We start from the raw sequence: 17108 nt of genomic DNA, 5'->3' as shown, positions 1-17108 counted from the left end.
CGACATAATTTTGATTCCATCACCCTAAAAAGTTACCTCATGCCCCTTTGTAAAGTCCCCCATCTCCAATCTCAAGAAACCGTAGATCTGCTTGCTCTTAGTATAGAGTAGTTGTGTTTGTTCGAATGCAGAAAGCCACGTTAGAGTTTTTTGTTTGTTTGTTTGTTTTTGAGACACAGTCTCTCTCTGTCATCCAGGCTGGATGGAGTGCAATGGTGCGATCTCGGCTCACTGCAACCTCTGCCTCCCGAGTTTAAGTGATTCCCCTGCCTCAGCCTCCTGAGTAGTTGGGATTATGGGTGCCCGCCACCATGCCATGTTAATTTTTGTATTTTCAGTAGAGATGGATTTTCACTATGTTGGCCAGAATAGTCTCTAACTCCTGACCTCAAGTGATCCACCTGCCTCAGCCTCCCAGAGTGCTGGGATTACAGGTGTGAGCTACTGCGCCCAAGTGCCACATTAGTTTTAACTGTTTATATGAATAGTATCAGATAGTATACACTCTTTTGTGTCCAGACTCTTCAACAAAGCATTTTTGAGATTCATTCATGTTGTTATCAGTAATTTGTTCGTTTTTATTTCTGAGTGGTAGTCTATTTATAAGTATACCACAATCTGTTTATCCAATCACACCACACATTTGGGTTGTTTCCAATGGTTGGCTATTATGAACAAAGCTGCTATGGAGATTTGTGTGCGTATGCATACACTTTGATTTCTTCTGGGTATATACTGAATAGTGGCATGGTAAATACACATTTATAAGAAATTGTCAGATGGTTTTTCACCAGCAATGTTGCTTCTTACCTTCATTAATACTTGATATTGCCAGTCTATTAAATTTTATCCATTCTAATAGGTGTGCAGTTATATTTTATTTTGGTTTAAATTTGCATTGGTCTAAAGACTAATGATGTTGACTATCTTTTCATGAGTTTATTGGCTACTCATATATCTTCTTTTGTGAAGCGTCCAAATCTTTTGTCCATTTTTTACTGGTGTTTGTTTGTCTTGTTATTGAGTTGGAAGAATTCTTTATGGATTCTGAATACAACTGTTTTCTCATATATATGGATTGTGGACATTTTCTACCAATCTGTGGCTTGTCTTTGCATTTTCTTAATACTGTCTTTTAAAAAGGACAAGTTTTGATAAAGTCAAATCTATCAAGTTTTCTTTTATGGTGTGTCCTTTCTATCTAAGAAATCTTTGCCTGTCCCCAAGGTTATGAGGATTTTCTGTTATGCTTTTTAATGTAAATTGTTTTTCACTGTATAGAAGTTTTGTAGCTACGGCTTTTTCACTTAGGTCTTATCCATTTTAAATGAATTTTAATGTGTGGTGTGAATTGAAAATTGAGCTTTTTTGCATATGGATAGTTAGTTTTTGCATATGGATAGTTAGTTTTTCAACACCATTTACTAAAAAGACGACTGTATTTCCATTTATTTATTTTGGCATTTTCAGCAGAAATTAATGGGCCATATGTGTTTGCATGTTTCTAAACTCTTCATTGTCTTGTCTTCCATTGATGTGTATGTCTCTCTTTGTATCTCTATCATGCTGTCTTGGTTACTGCAGCTTTCGAATAAGTTTTGAAATTAGGTAGTTTAAGTTTTTAAACTTTGTTCTTTTTTTTCAGAATAGTTTTGGCAATTCTGTGTCATTTGGATTTGCAAATTATTGAATTAACATGTCAATCTTTACCAAAAATGCTTGCTGGAAATTTGATTGGGTAGAATTGACTTCTTAATAATATTGAAATATGACTCTGTGTAAATGTGACTGTCTATGAATGTGACTCTGTGTGAATGTGACTCTGTCAACTTAGCTCTTCCTTAATTTCTCTCAGTTTTCTATGAAAAAAGTTCAAATTTGAATATGGACAATTCACACACACACACACACACACACACACACACACACACACAGAGTTCAGGTCAGGCAAAATGTGTTCATGCCCTGAATTTGTAGAATGCTACCTATGGCCTTAAATATTTCAGTTGCATTGGTATGTTTTTTTCTAGATCAAAAATTTTGGTATTCTTTTCTAGATCACTAATTGCCAAATAAAATCCTGACCTTGGGAAAGACTTAATTGTAACTGATTGTTGGTATCTTTTAAAACTTATTTGGGCTTAGAGGTGAGTTTTCATTTCCTTTATCTAAATATTAATGAAGAAAAGATGTCAACGTGAATCCTAACCCGTCTAGCCATTAGTCTTTAGTCCCAAGAATATTTACTTAAAATAGAATGTGTGAATGTGTGGAGAAAAAAAGTCCTCTAAAGGACTTTAGAGTTATGCTGAAAAAGGACTAGAACTCTTTCTATTATTTTAGAATCTTTGTGAGGCTGACATTTGCTATTAAAGTAGCTTGTTACAGTTTTATTATTTATAACCTTGTAATGTCATTATTTGTTATTACATGCTGCCACCTAGTGAAATTCATAGGCTTGACGATAAGGAAGCAGGAAAGCTGTGCTTTGGGGTTTCAGATTTGTGCTTTTTGTGTCTGAATTTTGATACGTATTGCGATTTTCCCAAATTATGTAGCACTTTAGGGTGAAAACACTGGTATAGGTAAGATTTCCTAGGAAAAGCTCTCAAAAATATGTATGTGTTTAGTCTTTTTTCCTTAGGAGAAAGTTACTTTGTTAGATTTTTGGAGGAACAAGATAAAATTCAAAGGGATATTATGTATTAAACATGTTTTAGCCTTACTTACACCTGCTTTGTTTTGAAAATTGTCATTTTCCCCAGATACGTGAAAGTTTAGGAAAAAGGGGAATTTTCTGGGGAAAAAAAGTCATCATTAGTTTGAGTTTTTTAAAGAAAGTTGCTCCTGCTTTACCAGGCTGCAATCTAATAAATATTTCCTATTATCCATGGCTTTTCCTGCCATTTCCAATCACCAAGCCCTCTTTTGCCTAATTCCGAGGATTTGTCTAATTTCTCAGCGAAGCACTTAGGATTTGAAATTCATAATATGTTAAAAACCGGATCACTTACTACAATTAGATAGATTCATAACATTTCCCTCAGCTAGCAATGACTTGAAACATTAAAAAAAAAAAAAAAAAAAAAAAGCACCTCCCTTACTTTATAGAGGAAAGATACACCCAGACGGGCCAAGTGGATTTTCCCAGTCTCTGAGCTTCTTCATGGCAGAGCTGAACTTAGACTGAAGTGTCTTGATAGCCATCAAATGTCCTAGACACTGGGATGTGCTCTTTGTCCTGGGTGAGAGAGCTGGATAAGACTTACCCGGGGTGGAGAGGAGCTGCAGTACGGTAGGAGGAGCGGGATGAGCTGCTCGGAACAGGGCACTTCTGCTTAGCAGCATCTGCAGATGTCAGCAGCCCATGAAGAAGGGCTCATCAACAAAGTCTTGGCTCTCCTGTCCCTGGAAATATTAACAGGAAATATTTATTAGATTGCAGCCTGGTAGAGCAGGAGCAACTTTCTTTCAAAAACTCAAACTAATGATGACTTTTTTTTCCAGAAAATTCCCCTTTTTCCTAAATTTTCACATATCTGGGGAAAACGATAGCATATGCAGGGCAAGGAGAGACAAGACAGAGCTTACAGGGCATGCTTCTGCTTTCTGTCACCGAGGGCTGGCCTAAGCAAAGGGGCCCTGAGCTTGCAGGCTGGCAGTCCAAGCCATGCTCACTGCCTCCAGGAAACAAGGAGTTTTCTATTTAAGCCCTCCTCCCCAAAAAGTTGTGATAGCAATATTAAAAGTAGCATTATTATTGGCTTGGCATGGTGGCTTACGCCTGTAATCCCAGTACTTTGGGAGGCCGAGGTGGGCAGATCACATGAGGTCAGGAGTTCGAGACAAGCCTGGCCAACATGGTCAAACCCCATTTCTACTAAAAATAAATAAATAAATAAATTAGCTGGGCATGGTGGTGCACACCTGTAATCCCAGTTACTCCAGAGGCTGAGGCAGAAGAATTGCTTGAACTAGGGAGGCAAGCATTGCAGTGAGTGGAGATTGCACCACTGCACTCCAGCTTGGGTGACAAAGCCAGACTCCGTGTCAAAAAACAATAGAGTAGCATTATTATTAACATTAATGATCAATATTAGCTTGATACTACCTTTTTCATGCAGTAAAAGCAATGTTAGGGATAAGAGAGTGACTATATAACAATAAAATAAAAACAGGAAACAAAAATAGTCTGACCCCATCTGCACCTAATAAATCGTCTTTCAAAAAACTGAAGTAAACACCTAAAGAATTTCAAGGGTATATTCTTACTAAATATGGGAGAATTTATCATATGTTCTCAAAATTTGATAAAACAGTTTTTTAAGGATTTAGAAAATTTGAGCAATACAATAAAATGAACATAATAGAGCCCTGATCCCATTAGTTAGAGAATTACACATATTACTGAATGACACACAAAAAAATTTGAGCCACAAAAAAGTTATATTGCCTAAAAATTAATATACTGTAGACCCCGTTGTTTGACTGAAATGCAATTTAAACTAGCAATTGATACTAAAAACACTCCCCATAGTTTTGGAAATTAAAAAATTCATAGTTATCAATTAACAATGTATACCTTAAGAAGAAATTAGAGTAAAAATTACAAAATATTAAGAAGAGAATAACAACAAAACTACATATAAAAGATAATGGGATTTAGCTGTTGCAATACTTTAGATTTATGGCTTTAATACATTTATTAGACAAAAGAGATATAAAATTACAAAAGAAGCTATTTAGTCTGAGAAGTTAGAAAAAGAATGGCAGAGTAACCTCAAAGCAAGAGAAAAAGGGAATAATGAAGATAAAAGCAGAAATTAATTAAATGGGAGGCAAAAAAATAGACCATCAGTGAACATTAAAACTAGTTCTTTGAAAAGGCTAACAAAACAGACAAACTTACAGCATAGATAACTGATATTAAGCATTTATCACTGGCAAATGATGATTAACATTAGGAATGAAAAAGGAATCACAACCAGATACAGAAGATATTACAGATATTTCCAACTTTATGCCAAAAAGTTTACAAAGAGTTCATTAAGCTTGTAGAAAAATGTAGAGAACCAAAAATGATTTAAGAAGCTATGGAAAATCTGAAAAGTCCTGTTAACACTAGAGAAATTGAATTAGTCTTCAAAAACAGACACACACACACACAGACATATGCTGTCACTCACCTGGATCAGACAATTTTCAAGACTAAACCCAACAAATTGTGAAGAAAGATTCTTCACTAGCTTATGCAGACTGTTCCAGTGACTAGAGAAAGACAAAGTTCTTAAGCTCATTTTATAAGGCTGATCTCCCCTTGAAAACAAAACAAAGACAATATGAGAAATGAAAACAGATGAATCTTCCTTAAGAATATTTGTTTATAAAATTCAAAATAAAGCATTAGTATATACAGTCAGCAATTGATATATATGAACAAGATTTAGTAGTTGAGAAAGGAGAAATTATAAAAAATTGGGTGTTAATTTGTACTAGCTTAAATTTAGCAACATTGCTGAAAAAATGGTCACTGAGACTGCCAAGATGGTGTTAGGAGCTCGGTGTCAAAATTGTGGCAGGAGACCTATACCAGCCCGTTGTCACTGAAACCCACTAGGCTCTGCCTTGTAAGTGCTGCAGGTGTCTCCATGGAGCCTCATGCTGTGGGTCACTAATCCAGAAGGGCCTTGAGAATGGGCCTCCTCTACTGTTTTCCACCCTCATTTCAGGGACTGTTTCCCCTGCACGGGCAGAGAATGACCTCCCTGGAGCCTGTGTCTTCGCAGTAGAGTCCCACCTGTAGCCCTGTTTCTGAACAGCCCTGGCTTTTATTGTACCAGGGAAACAGCAAATGAACTAATATAACTAACCCCGTTTTTGTGTAAGGAGCATTTACCCATTCCTCCACCTAGGCTAGGATAATTTTAGAGCACTGAGATAATATGCAAAAACAGCACTCATGGAGTTTTTATAACTAACTGTGGACTTAGAGGGAAAATAGGTAAACAATTAACTGTGCTTTGGTAAAGATATACAGGTGCACAAGTTCCCAATCTCCTCGAACCCTCACCAGCACTCAGATGTCTGCAGTCACTGGTCACCTCTTGATCACAACTCCCTCTTCTTCCCCCTGCCCTTAACATAAAAAGAGCCTGAAATTCGTACCAACTTAAGATGATACTTTAGGATGCTAGTCCACCATCTTCTTGGTTTGCTGGCTCTTCAAATAGACCTGTTTTTCCTCCCACCAACCTTTGTCTCTGCAGTTTAGGCTTCCCAGGGGTGAGCAGCAGAACCACTCATCTATTCCCAAGCCTCTTCTCACTCATTGAGCTGCACTTTATGTCTATACTGGCTTCAGAGACGATCATCTGTCTCTGTCTCTGAGGCTGTAGGAACTGAAGCAGCTTTCATCTAAGAGCCTGACTGGTTGGGCTCAGAGGCCTCCTAGGCAGCATCACTGGTAAGCCAGTATCCCTAAAAAGTAGTTACTATTGGAGGACTGTGCCACCACTTGTGTTCACCATAGGACTTGGTCACCTGGACCATCTTTTGGGATCATAACGGGATCAGCAAGTCCCACTTCTACTCAAACAGTGTTTCTTTGATTCACACATACATTGAAATACAACTGTGCCTTGATGATATCTACCACCACTACCCCTCAACCAAGACATCTGTAGGCACTGGGGAGTCCTGAATAAAAAGCACAGCATCAGTTGGCACTGGGATGGGAGCCCATGGGCTTTTTAATTTCCTGCTCTTATTGGCAGTTGGGAGCTAAATTTTCTCACTCTCAACTGTCTTCGAATCCTGAGCCGTGCAGAGGGTTAAACTTTAATAAGGCATTGATTGGACCTTCAGATACCCCATAGATTTAGTTTGCTGGGAACTGATTCAGGTTAACATGCGTCAGGGGCTATGATGAATGGACTGACTCTGGATACCTTTGGAGAGCTTAAGAAAGCACTACAGACAGGACTGGGGAACAACCCACCCAAGCCTTGGCAAAGGACAAAGAGGCGGTGGCGGTAGCAGCAGCACTTACTGATCAAGACCTTTAGGAGAAGTGAGATGGGACACAGGGCCAGGAAAATTTTCTGGGACTGAGATTTCCTTGGAAGTCATCTGGTATCTTGTCAAGGCCGCTGAGGAGACTTAGAGTCTTTCCAGGCAAGCACTTGGAGTTGTTCCACAGGACTTGGTTTCCCCAAGCCAGTGAGGCTCACAGGGGCAAAGATTCACAGTTCCTCACCTCTCTGGTTACCTGCAGCACAAGGCTTGGGTGACCAGAAGGAGGAATGGTCACACATTTAGCCTGCGTATTCTAATCATTATTTTTGTTGGAATTTTGTAACTAAATCCATTTTTTGCTGGAATGAGGGCAATCAAACCTATGTATGGCAGGTTCTAAATAAAATTCTAAAGGAGAAATTCTGAAAAAAACAAAAAAACAAACCTTGAATAATGGCAACATCATGAGACTATTTGTAGCCCCAGGGTGACTACTTTGGATGCTATACAATTACTTGTATATGGATGTCAGGTCAGTTTATTGAATCATTATTTTTAAAATCTTATTTGCTTATTCACAGAGCCTATTTTTCAGAAGTCTTAATAATCACATTTTGCATGCTTACAAATGCTTCCTGGTGTCAGGGTCTGCTCTATGAATTCCACAGGTACAGCTCATTCATTCTTGTAGTAGTCCCAGGAGGAATGGCGTCTTGCTTTCTCCATTTCACTATTAAGCAACTTGCCCAAGGTCATAGAACTATTCAGTGGAGGAAGTGAGGTTTAAACCCACATGGCCTGGCTCTGGAGCTTGGTTCTTAACCACTACCTCCACTGGATCTGATTATGTCATCTACTCACAGGATATTTTCCAATTTAAAATGACTGCAAGCAATCCTTAGACACAGTCCCAATTTGCCAGATAATCACGACTGTCTTCCCTCCTATTCCTCAGGGGAAGCCATATGGATCTGGCTTAAATTTCTTAGGAGAGGTGTATCAGTTAGGGTTCCTCTTTGGAAAGCCACAAAAATGAACTCTGGCCAAGATCTTATAAAAGGGGAATTTGTTAGAGGTCTGTGTGGATCAGTTAATAGGAGGGAAACTGGAGAATCAAGCTTAAAAATAGGATGGGAGGAGCCACAAACAGAAACTATGTCTACTGTGGAAGTATAAGTAGAGGAATTTCACAAAATTGAGGGCACTGCTGCTGGAGCAAAACAAACAAACAAACAAAAAAACCCAATTCATCTGAGTCTTCAGAGCCTTGGAAGAAAGAATATAAATGGCCAAGTTGGGCATGTGCTTCCTAGGGACTGTACAGAATGGTGAGAGGAAGGTTCTGGGGAAAGGAGCCTCTGGGTACTTCAGAATGGAAGTAGAAAGTATTAGGACTTTGGTAGTGTTTAGCTGTGTTTTACTACTGATATTGCACAGAATGGGGAAGAGGTAAGTATGAATGGGGAAGAGGAGGGAGTGAGCAGGAAGCTGACTTGAAAACTGTTATAAGAGACCAAGTAGGTGGTCATGTAAGATTAAAACTTGGGGTAATAGAAGAAAGAATGAGAGGAAAAATAGGATTTAAGAGGGTGACTTAACAGCAGTTTTCTTTCTCTTTGTCCTCCCCTAGTTTTGGAGTTCTCAACCATCATCTCCTGCCCCCAGTACATTTGGGCAACTCCGGGAATTAGAGGTTGTCTATTTCCATGTCTGAATTCTTGCCTAAAGGCCTTCAGTTGCTGACCTCTCTTCTCAAATTTTCAATCTCGATATCATTTTGCTTCCTAGTATTTTCGATCCAAATCATTTTACTTATGATAGAAACTGAAGCAAGTATGGGTTGTCTTTGTAATGTAAACGTAATTTCGGAAGTAGACCATTCCCCTTGATTATAAGCAAAGTCAAACCTAATATTAGTTTGGATTTATATTACTGTTAATATTATTTACTCTCTGAAAACAGACTAACCCCAATTAACATTGTGAATTGTCTGCCCTGTAATGACCAGATATTCCATTCTATTACATTATTGAAATCATTTGCATGGTAATTATGGTTTAGCCCTATCAGTAATTGGAATTGTTTGCCTTCTGGTAATGTTGTACAATGGTGGCTCATTAATCACATAGAAAACCTTGCCACGTGGCAGAATTAAGAAAGTATAATAATACGCTCCCACTAAACTCGTGGTTCTAAACCAGCATTTCAGTTTGTTCCATTACCTTTCCTCTGATGTAGGTTTTTGTTTGTTTAGTTTCTAAACCACTCATGACAGAAAAATAATATAAATTGCAAATGTGAAAATGTGATTGTTCTAGGAAAATTTTATTTAAAAATTCCACAGCACAAATTACCCATCTCATCTTCCTTGTCTCTTCAATATTTCTCCTTCTTCCAATCTGATAAATGAAGCAAATATCATAGGCTGCCAAGGGAATTGAGATATTTTTGTGTGTGAGTGTGTGTGTGTGTATAATTTAAGTAAACCAAATGTATAGGAAAAATCTGAGCTTGCATTAGAAACAAAACAAAACAAACAACTGGGGACTTAACATTTACTTTACAAAAGGATTCTTTTAAGAACTGTCTTTAAATCCCAAAGTGCTCCTGGTGCAGTGAAAATACTATTTCCTCTCTAAAATTTATATTTTTTTCAGGAAGTTTAATAGAATAAAATGATCCAAAAATTCATGTACACACACATGTGCATGCAATTCAAATATGGTCATCTCCTTGTGTGATGTGCAGGATCAGTGTCTGACGTGGCAAAGGCGCTCAGATATGATTTCTTCAATGGTGGTGGCGGGGCATTCTGGCAGGAGGTCACCCCTCAGAGCCACACGTGTGAGTGAGGCAAGTGCCCTCTTTCCTTGACATCCTATACCTTCTTGGATGCACCCTCCCCTTTCCCATTTTTAGGAATTTTTAGGGATGGACCCTTCCCTATTTCCCAACCAGAGCCCAGAGAGAGGAAACAAGGACAGACCGTCTCTTTGGCTGCTAGTCTACTCGCACTTCCACTATATCCCCTTGGGACCAGACGTGGGGAGGGGTTTCTCATTCTTGTCTTTTCCTCTCTCCCAGGACTCCTTCTGGTATCCGCAGTCTAGAGGAGGCAGGGACTGGGCATCTGACACCCCTACATCACATTCTCTTTTTTCTTAATTCAGCTCCATCGTTAAGTCTTAATAATAGAAAGAGTGGATTACATGTGTTTCGGTTTTTTGATATATGAAATTTGGGCTGACAAGTACTTAATCTGAAATGGCATTGTTTTAAATTGGAAGAGAGTTAGCAAATTTAGATTTTTTTCTACTATCTATTGGGTGTAGACAGGAATTAGGTAGAATATTATTTTTTTTCTGCACATCGGAGTCCAGAGAACAAATTTGCATCTGTCACTACACAGGTCTAAGGGTTCATCTTGGGCATCTGCAGAAACACTGGGTGAGTGTTTGAATGTGGGATCAGAGATGACTGTGAACTTGGGGCCCCTTCAATGAGCCCAGCCTTTGGAGGTACACTTTTGGGCCATACTATAGCCTAGTTACTCAAACTAGGGATGCATAATGGAGAGAGAAACCTTTTGGAGTCAAATACCTTCAGTTTTTTTCTTGTCAGATAGGGACAATTATTCCTATCATAATAATTAAATGATATAATATATATAAGGCACACGGTATGGTACCTGGGATATGGTAAGTTCTCAATATGCATCAGCTGCTATCTTTCATGTTATTAATGGGCCTCAGGGATTTTGCAACATTGTCCACATCAGAGCCATAGTCATGTCATCCTTGAGTAACCCAATTTTTACAGGAAGCCAACAGAAGGCTTTCGAGAGCTGCCAATTTTGGAAAGATGTTTTAGTCAACTAGCGCTGCCATGACAATATACCCCAGACTGGGTGACTTAGACAATAGAAGTTTACTTTCTCATCGTTCTGGAGGCTGAAAGTGCAAGATTAAGGTACCAGAAGGGTTGGTTTCTGGTGAGGCCTCTCTTCCTGGCTTGCCGTCTTCTCACTGTGTCCTCGCATGGTCTTTCTTCTGTGTGTGCTCATGGAGAGAGAGAGAGCTCTGGTGTTTCTTCCTCTTTTTAAGAGGACACTGGCCCTATCAGGTTAGGGCAACATCCTTATGACCTCATTTAACTTTAATTACCCTATCTCGAAATACAGTCACATTGGAGAATGGGACTTCAACATATAAATTTTGGGCAAGGGGAACACAATTCAGTCTGGAACATAAGGCCTAATCGGACTTCCAGGTATATTTCCTTCTTGTTCAAAGCAGTGTGAGCTTGGATTTACAGTTAATTGCAGCTTAAATCCTTCTAAGTGATACAACTATCACATCAAAGAGCTTTCACCTGAGGATTCATGGCACTCCCTAAAATTGTATGCAAATTTTTGTATTCATGCCCATTTTCAGAGCTACCAGCAGATTATAAAGTGCACCCCAAAAGAGTAAAAGTCCAATTATTTGAAAGCACTATTTGGGCAAACAAAATGGTCACAGTGGTTAAATTTAACCTTTTGGGCATCCAAATTTTAACCAATGATGTTAACAATTTTTAGAAGTACTTTGAAACCAGGTAAAAATTCCTTAAATAAAAATCACAGAAAGCCTTATTAGTGAACCATTATAGAGTTTCTTTGTCTTAATCTTCTTATATCTTAATCTTGTATCCCACCATCTATCACAGTGTTTGACATATACTCTAGTATATGATCAAAAGTATTTTCTTAATGAATAAATGAATGAAAGAGTAAATATATCAAGTAACTTCATTTATTCCCTATCCCCAATGCTGTTTTTTTTTGTTGCTTGTTTGTTTGTTTGTTTGTTTTTTAAGAATCTCACTCTGTTGCCCAGGCTGGAGTACAGTGGCGCGATCTTGGCTCACTGCAATCTCCGCCTCCCAGGCTCAAGTGATTCTCATGCCTCAGCTTCCTGAGTAGTGGAACTATAAGCGTGTGCTACCACACCCAGCTAATTTTTGTATTTTTAGTAGAGACAGGGTTTTGCCATATTTCCCAGGCTAGTCTTGAACTCCTGGCCTCAAGTGATCCACCCGCCGTAGCCTCCCAAAGTGCTGGGATTACAGGCATGAGCCACCATGGCCGGCCAGAATAAAGACTTTAAATCAACAACCCACTGCTGTTTCTTGTTTGTTTGTTAGGGATTTCACAAAATAACAGCATAACAGTGACAATATAACTCCTTATACTTACCTGGTACTTTACAGTTAACAAAGCACTTCTGGATAAAGTGTTTCCGTCAGGAGAGGTGGTTCCTGCAAGAAAAATTGGCAACGTGATACCAGAAGAAATGGAATAAACCATTAAGACTAAGATGTCACTGTAACCTGCAAAGTAGAGAGGTGGCAAGATTCCTGGTCTTTAATGACATCCCTGAGCCATCGAACTTTGCCTGCCCATGGGCTTCTATGATTATTCTTTTCTTATTTAAAGCATTTTGAAGCTGGGTCCTCAGTTTGGAGCTGTCCCTAAAGTCACCCTAAGTGATGCAACTGTGTCATAACAGAGACTTTACCTGGGGGGAACTTTTACCTGGGGTGAGTTACTAGAATAAGCAGGGAATGGATAATGCGCAGGTGGAAAGCTAGACTATCTTCAGGACATAGTTGAGAAAGAAGTAGAAATGACGTTAAAATTAATATCTTCTGACTCCAACCTGGAGTTCTTTCCACTATCACAGGAGTGGACAAATTTTTACATGAAGTTTAAGACAGTAAATATTTTTGGTTTTGTAGGTCATGGCCTTCTGTCATGACTATTCAATGCTGCTGTTTAGTGGAAGCACCCATGATGGTATGCCAATGAATGGTGTGCTCTAATCCCCACTTAATGGTACTGGTGAGAGACATGGTACTGGTGAGGGACAATGGTGGTACTGGTGAGGGACAATGACCTCAAAACAAAATCAATCTCAGTCCAAATCTGACCCACATAGGGGCACCTCTCCACCACCAATATGTCACAGAATGTTGGTAGTTACATAAAAAGACATCCTCCACCACCTTCTCCAACGAGTCTCTCTCCTCTCCACTTTCCACCAACCTTAGGAGAGCTAGACTCAAAAGAAGAAAGGGATGGAGGTTCATGTGTCAGGAATTACACACCTCTCCTTCTCCTTTAAGGGGTCTGAGACTGATTAGGAAAGAGTAGCTCAGGTCCCCAACTTCTATCCTAATTCTTTATGGCACCCAAACAACCTGAGGTGGGCAGTGTTGAGGAGGGATCAGAGAGAAGATGAGATTTAAATCATGTTTAAGTCTCAAGTTTTAAACTGGTGTGGACTTTTAACAGCAGGATATGTCTGGAAAGTTATAGCATTTGCCAAAGATGTCCCTCAAAGATGTTGATATGATTTGGCTCTGTGTCCACACCCAAATCTCATGTCAAATTGTAATTCCTAATGTTGAGGGAGGGACCTGATGGAAAATGATTGGATCATAGGGGCAAATTTCCCCCATGCTGTACTCATGATAGTAAGTTCTCATGAAATCTGATTGTTTGAAAATGTGTGGCATTTCTCCCCCACCTTCTGCCACCATGTGAAGAAGGTGCTTACTTCTCCTTCACCTTCTGCCATGATTGTAAGTTTCCCAAGGCCTCTTAGTCATGCTTCCTGTTAAGCCTGCAGAACTGTGAGCCAATTAAACCTCTTTTCTTCATAAATTACCCAGTCTCAGGTAGTATCTTTATGGCAGTATGAAGACAAATTAATACAGAAAATTGGTACTGGGAGTGGAGGCACTGCCATAAAGATACCTGAAAAAGTGGAAGTGACTTTGGAACTGGGTAATGGGCAGAGGTTGTAACAGTTTGGAGAGCTCAAAAGAAGACAGGAATATGTGGGAAAGTTTGGAACTTCCTAGAGACTTGTGAAATAGTTTTGACCAAAATGCTGATAATGATATGGATAGTGAAGTCCAGGGTGAGGTGGCCTCAGATGAATATGAGGAACTTATTAGGAACTGGAGTAAAAGTCACTCTTGTTATGTTTTAGCAAAGAGACTGGCAGCATTTTGCCTCTGCCCTAGAAATCTGTGGAAATTTGAACTTGAGAGAGATGATTTAGGGTATTTGGTGGATGAAATTTCTAAGGAGCAAAACATTCAGGAGTTGACTGGGTTTTCTGAACATGTATGCTCATATGCATGAACAAAGAGATTATCTGAACTGTGACTTGTATTTAAAAGGGGAGCAGAGCATAAAAGTTTGGAAAATTTGCAGCCCAGCCATGTGGTATAAAAGAAAAACTCATTTTCTGGGGAGAAATTCAAGCCTGCTGCATACATTTGCATAAATAAAGAGATGCCAAATGTTAATAACCAAGACAATGGGAAAAATGTCTTCAGGGTATTTCAGGGACTTTTATGGCAGCCCCTGCCATCACAGGCCTGGAGACCTAGGAGAAAAAAAATAGTTTCATGGGCCAAGCCCAGGGACCTACTGCTCTGTGGAGCCTCTGGATATGGCATCCTGTGTCCCAGCCACTCCAGCCCCAGCCATGGCTAAAAGGGGCCAAGTTACAGGTCAGGCCATTGGTTCAGATGGTGCAAGCCCCAAACCTTGGTGACTTCCACATGCTGTGGGGCCTTTAGGTCCCCAAAAGGCAAGAGGTGAAGCTTGGAAACCTCCACCTAGATTTCAGAGGATGCGTGGAAAAGCCTGGATGTCCAGGCAGAAGTCTGCTGCAGGGGCAGAGCCCTCATGGAGAACCTCTACTAGGCCAGTGCAGAGGGGAAATGTGGGGTTGGAGCTCCCACGTAGAGTCCCCACTGGGGTATTGCCTAGTGGAGCTGTGAGAGGAGGGTCACCATCCTTCAGACCCCGGAATGGTAGATCCACTGAAAGCTTGCAGCATGCACTTGGAAATGCCTCAGACACTCAATGCCAGTCCATGAAAGCAGCCACAGAGGCTGTACTCTGCGGAACAACAGGGATGGAGCTGCTTAAGACCTTGGGAGTCCATTCTTTGTGTCAGTGGGGCTTGGATGTGAGACATACAGTCAAAGGAGATTATTTTGGAGCTTTAAGGTTTAATGACTGCCCTGCTGGATTTCAGACCTGCATAGGGCTTGTAGCACCTTTGTTTTGGCCAATTTCTCCCTTTTGGAATGGGAGCATTTACCCAATGCCTGTACTCCTATTGTACTTTGGAAGTAACTAACTTGGTTTTGATTTTACAGGCTTATAGGCAGCAGGGACTTAGTTTGTCTCGATAAGACTTTGGCCTTGGATTTTTGAGTTAATGCTGGAATGAGTTAAGACTTTGGGGGACTGTTGGGAAGGCATGATTGGTTTTGAAATGTGAGGACATGCAGTTTGGGAGGGTCCAGGGGAGGAATGATATGATTTGGCTCTGTGTCCCCACCCAAATCTCATGTTGAATTGTAATTCCCAATGCTGGGGGGCGGTGATTGGATCATGGGGGCGAATTTCCCCCATGCTCTTCTCATGATAGTGAGTGAGTTCTCATGAGATCTGATGGTTTAAAAGTGTATGGCACTTCCCTACAGGAGCCATCATGTAAAGAAGGTGCCTGCTTCCCCTTCACCTTCTGCCATGATTGTAAGTTTCTTGAGGCTCCCCAGTGGTGCTTCCCATTAAGCCTGTGCATCCGTGAGTCAATTAAACCTCTTGCTTCACAAATTATCCACTCTCAGGTAGTTCTTTATAGCAGTGTGAAAACAGAATAATAAAGATATCAAAGGAAATTTTAAAGAGTCTATATGAAGGCAATAATTGTAGAAAAGTTAATGTTTCGGGTTTTCATGTTTACATCCCACTGAAACTATATTCCTGGTGTATATTGAGTTGCTGCAAAACCAACTATCATCTGTAGGTGGAGCTGTAACCTTTTTCAGAACCATAACATTTTGAATTGGGAGGAACCTTGGAGAAGCTAAGGGTAAATTGGGATGCCCTTTGAGTGACCTGAAGAGACTTAAAAATTTGGATTCCTGGAGACCAGAATCTTGGAGATTCCAATTCAGGAGGCCTGCAATGAGTCCAAGTGATAGGGATGATGGGGGATGCAATCCTTCCAGCTCACCTTGGGGCCACTCTGCATAATGTTGACACCAACTCTGCCTGATGAATTTGCAGAGGAGCATTTATCATTTTACTGGAGAAACAGCACTTGCTACTTGTTTCTTCTCATGGGACCAACGATCATTCTAAAAAATTTTGTTTGCCCAATTTTAGGATCCTATAAGTGGGAGTTACCTCATCTCTTTTGATAAAAACCACAATATTGGTGTTATGGGTTATAACAAAAGACCCCAGAGACTAGAGACTGCTTAGGAGTTTTCTTCTCCATTTAGCTCTTTTTAAATAAAACTTCAAATTGTTGATCTACATGGTCTCTGCCTTCTACTAGGAGATGGTGTGGGAAAGTAGAGAAAATATTTTTATATCTGTATGTTTAGGGCTTTCTGAGTGAAGAAATCTGGGGCTTGGGATAAAGAACAAGACTGAAAGTAAGATGGTGATTTAAATCCAGGAGACCTTAACAAGGATTTGAAGAGTTATCTACGTATTTACATTTCGAAGAGGGGAATAAGGCCCTTGGTTGTAAACTCCAGTTTGTCTTACTCACCCTTGGGGATGAGACATTTATTTACCTTCAGAAGGGAAAGAAACCAGGAAACTTCCTCTTCCCTTTCCAAAGGGCCTACATATACAATAAGACCAGATTTCCCTCCCTCTCTCTGAAGTGGAGAGGGCAACTTGTACATAGGCTTGCAGATTCATGTTTCTGGGGTTCCTCTCCTGTGATACAAGAAACTCCTTTGTGTAGTCATGTATGGCTCTCATTGTGCCACTCCTGAAGGGGAAAGAATTGAGGCATGAGGAATGGATGCAGTTATTGCTATAAATAAGTAGTAATTACTGATTTGATCCAGAAACCTCACGTTTGCATTCAGGGTAATACAAAGCAATATAGATATTAAAAGCTTATCAGCTGGGAGTCTGAAGAATGTTATGGCTCCAGAGATGGTGTAGATGGTATAGCTCCATTGATGGGGTCAAACAGCTGAGAGCTTGTCTAGACTTG

At 39.9% G+C, this 17108-nt stretch overlaps 1 long non-coding RNA gene across 1 annotated transcript; it reads right to left on the bottom strand.

The window, feature by feature from the left end:
• Positions 1–3326: 3326 nt before the first annotated feature.
• On the bottom strand, positions 3327–6241 carry LOC105487899 (uncharacterized). The gene is made up of 3 exons (XR_011621445.1): positions 6166–6241; positions 5187–5316; positions 3327–3408 (listed from the first exon to the last, which is right to left on the bottom strand). It is a non-coding gene; the product is annotated as an uncharacterized lncRNA (long non-coding RNA).
• Positions 6242–17108: the final 10867 nt, after the last annotated feature.

The sequence above is a fragment of the Macaca nemestrina genome, chromosome 3 (genome assembly GCF_043159975.1).
Source record: "Macaca nemestrina isolate mMacNem1 chromosome 3, mMacNem.hap1, whole genome shotgun sequence".
In the NCBI taxonomy this organism is placed as follows: domain Eukaryota; kingdom Metazoa; phylum Chordata; class Mammalia; order Primates; family Cercopithecidae; genus Macaca; species Macaca nemestrina.
Note: the sequence above shows the minus strand (reverse complement) of the source record. Positions and strands in the feature narration are given on the sequence as shown.